The sequence below is a fragment of the Vigna unguiculata genome, unplaced genomic scaffold (assembly GCF_037176805.1).
Source record: "Vigna unguiculata cultivar grain cowpea cultivar isolate G323 ecotype 2 unplaced genomic scaffold, ASM3717680v1 ptg000355l, whole genome shotgun sequence".
Lineage (NCBI taxonomy): Eukaryota > Viridiplantae > Streptophyta > Magnoliopsida > Fabales > Fabaceae > Vigna > Vigna unguiculata.
In genome coordinates, this window is record NW_028196990.1 from 48,254 (window position 1) to 56,096 (window position 7,843).

At 30.9% G+C, this 7,843-nt stretch overlaps 2 non-coding genes across 2 annotated transcripts; both read left to right on the plus strand.

Annotated features, from left to right (window-relative positions):
* Positions 1-1,897: 1,897 nt before the first annotated feature.
* Positions 1,898-1,971, plus strand: TRNAP-UGG (transfer RNA proline (anticodon UGG)). Its single transcript has one exon. It is a non-coding gene; the product is annotated as a tRNA-Pro (tRNA).
* A 165-nt stretch (positions 1,972-2,136) lies between these two features.
* TRNAW-CCA (transfer RNA tryptophan (anticodon CCA)) lies at positions 2,137-2,210 on the plus strand. Its single transcript has one exon. It is a non-coding gene; the product is annotated as a tRNA-Trp (tRNA).
* Positions 2,211-7,843: the final 5,633 nt, after the last annotated feature.

Sequence of the window (7,843 nt, forward strand, 5' to 3'; positions counted from 1 at the left end):
TTTATTAAATGACCAGAATTAAACGAGGATATATAGCTCACAAACGGAGGACAAAAATTCGTTTATTCGTATCAAGTTTTCGCGGAGCTCATTCAAGACTTACCCGAACTATTACTCAACAGAAATTGAAAGCTTTAGTTTCGGCTCATCGGGATAGAGATAGGAAAAAAAGAGATTTTCGTGGTTTATGGATTAGTCGAATAAATGCAGTAATTCGCGAGAATCAATAAGTATCTTATATTTATAATAATTTAATGAATAGTCTATACACCAAGCAATTGCTTCTTAATCGTAAAATAGTTGCACAAATTGCTATATTAAAAGAGAATTGTCTTTTTATGATTGCCGATAATATCATAAAAACTTAAAACCCCTTATTTACTGCAGGAAGGTATAGACTAGAAATTTGTTTATTTTGATAGCTTTATCATACGATAAAGCTATCAAAATAAACAACCATGCTTAAAAAATTATTCTTCGTTACCTATTATCTTTTTTATTCCAACAAAAAAATCAAATGGAATTATCCTAATTTTGAACAAAACATCAATCCATGTTTAATTCGAATCTAAATTCAAATTGGATTTCGAATTTTTAATTTCTATTTTTTTTTCTTAAAGGAGTAATTTTAGCAGTCGACTCGCTTTTTTCAAATTGTTTTTCGTTATTAAGAAAGGTATCCGAAGATAAAATACGAGCTTGTTTTATAGCAACAGTAATTAATCGTTGTTGTTTTAAGGTCAATCTATTTACACGTCTAGATAATATTTTTCCTTGTTCACTAATAAATCGACAAATTAAACCCATGTTTTTATAATCAATTCGGTCCCCCGATTGAATCGGGGGCAAACGTCTACGAAAAGATCGCTTGGATTTAATAAAGAGTCGCTTAGGTTTTTCCATAGTTTATTTATTCCTATTCCAAAAATAACATTGATTTAAATAAATATAATTATAATAAAGGATTTGTATTTTTTTTCTTCTTTAGCATATGTTGTTATATAACGACGGGGACATCATTTTCTCAATTCCAATCGACTAGGCGTATTGTGTCGATTCTTGTTAGTAATCTATCTAGAAATACCGCTTTATTCCTTATTTAGACTCTTTTTATCACAACCAGTACCTTCCAAAAGAACACTTACTCGGATATCTTTACCCTTGGACATGACCCTCCTTTGGGTTTTTAATTCACTTATAACTCTTTTCGGATTCGAATCTAAGAATCTAAGAAAAAGATGAAAACAACTAAGATAAGATAAAAAAGAAGAATTCGAAAATTATGAAAGATTTCGTTCCAATTTAATTGAATCTAGTACAAAAAGAATACAAGGATCTGTAACTATATTTCGTTTCAAATTGCCAGTATTTTCGTTTTTTTTAAAGTATTTTTTATGATATTGTTGCCCAACCTATGGATTTCTGCTTTCACTTTCTTTTTCATAGGAATTGAATTAATAATCAATTCCATTGAAAGCCTGGACCAGATCCCGATCCCGAGTGTCACTCCGAATTTCAATGAGGCCAATTTAATCTTTCGTCTTTATCTTTCTAAAAAAAAAAAAAAGAAGAGTAGGTTAATTACACATATTTAATATATAATTGGACCTTTCATCTTCTTCACCCCTTCCCGTGTCAATAACTAAAATTAAAAAAAGGGGAATATCAATGCATCTGGAAAAAAACGATTGATCTCTATCAATAGACCCGCCAAAGCCCCGAACCATAAAGTACTTACTACTGGTGCCACGGAAAGATATGTTTTTAGATCTCGCATTTCAAATCCTCCTTTCTTTTTATTATTTAGTATTTTTTTCTCTGTTGATATATATCAACAGAGAAAAATGTGGAAAACAAGACAAAGATTCTTTACAATAACACTATAAACAAATGGAAAAGGGATGTAGCGCAGCTTGGTAGCGCGTTTGTTTTGGGTACAAAATGTCACGGGTTCAAATCCTGTCATCCCTATCCCTAACAATTACTTATTCTATGATATTCCGTATTCTATAATATTCCATATTCTATGAGATGAGCAATAAACCGGGAACCTGTGAAGACGAATTCCAATTGAACATACATACTGAATATCTATATGCAAAATGGATTTGGATCATATAATTTTATGAAAACAAAACGCTCTTAGTTCAGTTCGGCAGAACGCGGGTCTCCAAAACCCGATGTCGTAGGTTCAAATCCTACAGAGCGTGATTCTAGTATTATTCGCCTGATAATTACACTGAAATAATTGAACATTCAAAAGAAAGTCTGAATTTTATCCTTGTCGATTAGGATTAAACTAAATAAATAGGGAATCACAAAAAAAGAGACATTAATGAATCAAAGATCCAACTGATCACCTCGTCGGTATTGTAAATATGCAGTTACAAATAATCCAGCCAAAGTAATAGGAATTAAACCTAACACGATTCCAAATAGAAAAACTTCAATCATTTTTATTTGTTCGAAAAGTAAAAAGAAAGGTAATATAATATCTAGCCTTAAACATAAATCTGTATTGATCATAAATCTCAACGATCGAGAATTGTAAATTGACATAGTAAGGAATTCCTAGAATGTCTTATACCAAAATTTACTATTCCTCTCAAAATTACAAATCAAATAAGTCGTATTTTACTAAGACCAATAAATAGAGACGAGGTTATAATTAAAACCGATAGTAAAAAACCGAAATAACTAGTGATAGTGGGCATATAGAAACTAAATGAAATATGTTCGTTCTTTTTATACATATGTTTATAAAGCACTTCCCTAAATTTCCATTTTTGAGAGAAAAAAGAAGATAAAAAATCCTACTTGAAAGATACAATTCAAAATTGGCAATTCCTCAATAAATTCAATTATTAGAGACGAAAAAAAAAAAAGAAATAGAGTAACATAATTTAGAAATAAATTCCTCATCTGTTACATCTACCCATCCTGTGATTTCAATCAACATACTTCTTAATCAACTCAGGAATTAAGTAAACTGATCTAATGAAAATATTTAGTATTATTCTATAGATATCCAATAGAATTCTGTTTATATTGGAAAAAGAAAAAGAAAAATTATGAATATTCAAACAAAGAATAATAACTCTGTTATTTCATTTTATTTCACTTTGAATTAATGTAGAAGAAAATAGAAAAAAAGATCTTCAACAACCACAAAAAATATATTTATTGATTTGGCAATAATTGAATTATTAAATAGAAAATCTACTTTATGAATTATCTACTTTATTAATTATTAGAAACCCTTTTCTCATATTCCGATTTTAATGGATCTTTAGTTTCTAATCCAAAACTAATAATTTGAAATGTTAAGAACCTTCCTTTTATACTATTACTCTAAAAATTTATATAAAAAAAATTTTTATATACCCAAACTTTGCAAAATTTTCTATCGGATTTTTGACTACATAGAGACAATCAATGAAAAAAGAAGAAAAAAATCTAGTACTAAAATTTTACACTGATTGTGAAATTTCATTGCTCTGTTAGAAGAAGGATAGCTATACTGATTCGGTATACTCAAAAGACACCGTTGGTACAAAATGGACGATCTAACAAGGATTCTATTTCAGTAAATTTCGCCTTACTGATCTCGTCTTTTATGGACTCGATCCCCCCCCTTTTGACTGTACAAGAATATGTGGAGTTCAAGATGTCTGGAAGCACAGGAGAACGTTCTTTTGCTGATATTATTACCAGTATCCGATACTGGATTATTCATAGCATTACTATACCCTCCCTATTCATTGCAGGTTGGTTATTTGTCAGTACAGGTCTAGCTTACGATGTATTTGGAAGTCCCCGCCCAAACGAGTATTTTACAGAGAACCGACAAGGAATTCCATTAATAACTGGCCGTTTTTGATCCTTTGAACAACTTGATGAATTTAGTAGATCTTTTTAGGAGGCTCCAATGACTATAGATAGGACCTATCCAATTTTTACAGTACGATGGCTAGCTGTTCACGGACTAGCGGTACCCACTGTTTCTTTTTTGGGATCAATATCAGCAATGCAATTCATCCAACGATAAACTTAATTTGAATTATAGAGCTATGACACAATCAAACCCAAATGAACAAAATGTTGAATTGAATCGTACCAGTCCTCTACTGGGGGTTATTACTTATTTTTGTACTTGCTGTTTTATTTCAAATTATTTCTTCAATTAATTAGAATTAATAGAAGAAATAGGAATAGTCAATAATATATATATTAAGAATTCTTTTATCCCATTCGGAAGGATATCATTTCATAATTATCTATGACTGTTTGTTAATGTCTTTAGCATGACTGACTACGTGATTAAATGTGGAGGAAAGTGGGATAAATGGCCGATACTACTGGAAGAATTCCTCTTTGGATAATAGGTACTGTAACTGGTATTACTGTGATCGGTTTAATTGGTATTTTCTTTTATGGTTCATATTCCGGATTGGGCTCATCTCTGTAGTAATCGTATTCTATTTGGGTATTTGAAATGAAAGTGTAAGAACTGAACAGGGATCCACTCTTTCTTTGACGAATGCAAGTGGATCCCCCTTGAGTTCTTAAGAATTCTAATTTTTTTTTCATATAAATGACTACTTCTTCCGATGTTTCAAAAAATTCCATTTCATTCTTTTTTTTTTATTTGTTCACTACATATTATTTTACATATTATTTATATAACCATAAAAGATTATCTGGCAGAAAGATTCTAAGTTGGAAAAAAGAGAAACTAAGATATAGGATTTTTCAGGAAGGGATTCAAAAATAGTATTTTATTGATATTTTTAGAATATTTCTATTTCAACACAAACAAGAAGGAATAGGAATCGGACTCTAGGAAAGGACAAAGAAAAAAAAAAAAAAAGAAAAAACAAAGAATCCCCCTTAGAGTAACTTTTCGATATTTGAATATATATATATATTTTCTATTATACAGATATTATACAGAATATAATTACAAAAATTATCAAAAAATTGAGTTATTTTTACGAGTTTAATATGTTGATAAATACGCGGAACTAAAAATTCATTTCGAACAATTGAACCTTCTCAAATTGTTTCTTCTTAAGAACTAAAAAGATTTGTGCTAAAATAATAGATGCCAAGAAGAACAAGAGACCTTGAACACGTAATGGATCTTGAAGTACTATTTCCGCATCCCCCTGACCAAATCCACCGACATTAGGATTACTTGTTAATGGCTGATCAAGTTTGATAGATTCACCTTCTGAAACAAGAAGTTCTGGTCCTGGAGGTATAATATCAATCACTTCACGCTCATCTAATGCATCTACTATAGTGATTTCGTATCCCCCTTTTTCTTTTCGTATGATTTTTTTGACTATACCTGCTGCTGTAGCATTATAAACATTTATTATTACTCTTGCTCCCGTCAAGATAAATCTGGCCCCTTCCCCTGTTCCCGCCTACATATATAGGATATTTTAAGAAATGAATATCTCTTTTACTAGCGGGATCCGGGGGAAAGAATAGGAAACGTGATTTCATTATATTTCTGACCAGGAACAGGGCCTACTACAAGAATATTTTTTTTTGTAGGGCGATAGTTTTGAAAGACAGATTGCCTATCTTCTCTTTAATCTCAGGCGAAATACGATCGGGGGGTGCCAATTCAAAACCTTCCGGTAAAATAAGAACAGCCCCACATTCAAAGTTCCCTTTTACCATTAGCTAGAACTTGTTTCACTTGCATATCATAAGGAATTCGAACAACTGCTTCAAATACAGTATCAGGAAGTACCGCTTGTGGAACCTCAATATCCACGGGCTTATTAGCTAAATGGCAATTGGCACAGACAATACGACCGGTTGCTTCTCGGGATTTTCATAACCCTGCTGTGCAAAAATTGGATATGCATTTGAAAAGGGTGCTCGAATTATTATATATATCATGACCGATATAGAAATGGATCGGGTAATCCCTTCCTTTATACAAGAAAAAGCATTTCTAGTTTGCATGGTCTAATCATTGATCCTGAAAATTTCTACAATAAGATTAGGTAGGTCACTCGCATAGTTCCCTATCCAAGGTGGGAACCCCTTTTTTATTTAACTTTTTTTTAAAGAGGGGAAAATGAAAAATTATCTTTTTTAGATAAAAACTTGAAATTCATTGAAGTAAATCGGTTTTTCTGTCAATCATTCATTGAATGATAATCACTACAAGTGATGGAGATATGCGATTTAAATAACGGAAAATCCAATATTTTAAAATTGTATCTAAAATGACTGGAAAAGTGGACACAAGACCGGATATAATTTGATCATTATTGAGCAAATCCAAAATCTTTATAAACGAAGCCAAAAAGTAGTTCCCACCCATGGGTTGAATGGAATCCTATACATAAATCAGTTAATAAAAGAATAGAAAAAGCTTTTATTGTGTCACTTAAATTATATATAAATTCTCGAACCAAAGAGTTAATAAGAACAAGTTCTTGATTACCAAGAATAGAATAACCGCTTAGAATAAAGAAACAAATTATATTTGTGGAGAAGTGCAAAATCGTATTCATACGATCTTCATTGTGTGTTTTGATTAATTGGATTGTTTCTTATAAATTCCAGTACGAAGGTTTTTGTATATATGTTTTCGGACATTCCTTTAACATGTCATCTAAGAAAAACAGTTCCTCTAATTCTATGAATTTGTTTAGAATACTCTTTTCTTTAATATCATTCAAGAAAATTTCGGATTGACTAGTATTCCACCAATTAATAAACCAAGATTCCAGACTTTTCTTAAATGTGAAAGAGATACACCAGGGCAAAAAGACTATAGATGTAAGATATAGAAGGGGAATGCTTTTTTTTTTTTTTCATTTTTTCGTCTTTAATGAACTTAACTTCATCTCTTTCGTCAACTCTATATGATAATAACTTTTCTATCAAGTATAAGCTTCATTACAAGTTATAGAGCTTCTAGATAAATTAGATTGTATTTTATCATTTTTTTTTACTTAAACTTCGGAAGTTAGCCTTTGCCTTCTTTAATTGAGAAAAAAGAATACATAAATCGAATAAGAAATCGAAAGAATTCACAGTCAATTCCAATCCAATGAAGAAAAAAATATTGTTTCGAAAGGATATTAATTGCTAAGATTCGAAGAAAAAAGGATTCTTTTTTAGAAATACACCAAGGAGCACTTCGAGTTATGACTATAATATTCAAATTTCGAAATCAAAAAATGTCCCATCTATAAAAATAAAAATTGAAATATTTTGCAAAAAACAGTTTTTTTTCAAAATATTTCAATCGGTACACTAAATAAATAGGACAATTCTGAAACTTTTTGTGCAATTTTATTTCTAGTTAAGTCCAATTTTCATCAATAAAGAAGCGGTACACCTAAAAAAAAAGATAATTCGCCAGCTCTATTTGCAATTTCTAGTGGAGTCAAATTATCTTCAATACGAGTCAAGGGAATAAACCCCTGTTCTATTGTTTCCATATAAACGAGACTCTCATAAGTAAGAGTACGAGTCAAAATACTTCGTTCTTGAACTCCTGTTATTATTCTGATAGATTTAATCTCGTTCATAGGTATTTTGAGAATAATACGACGATTTTTTCCAGGAAATCCCCAACGAAGAAAACATACTTCTTCTTTATTTTTTTTATCGAAGATATCAAAACCACCGCCAATATCCCACAAAATAATCCACCACAAATAAAAACTAATAAAGAGACCCCCAATTCCATAAAAAGCCATCGCGGCCCCTTGTGGAATAAATGGAAAATTACTAATTCCTGAGAAAAAAGGAAAAGACCCATACCGAGATAACTGGAAATTGCAACCAACAATAACCCCAATGA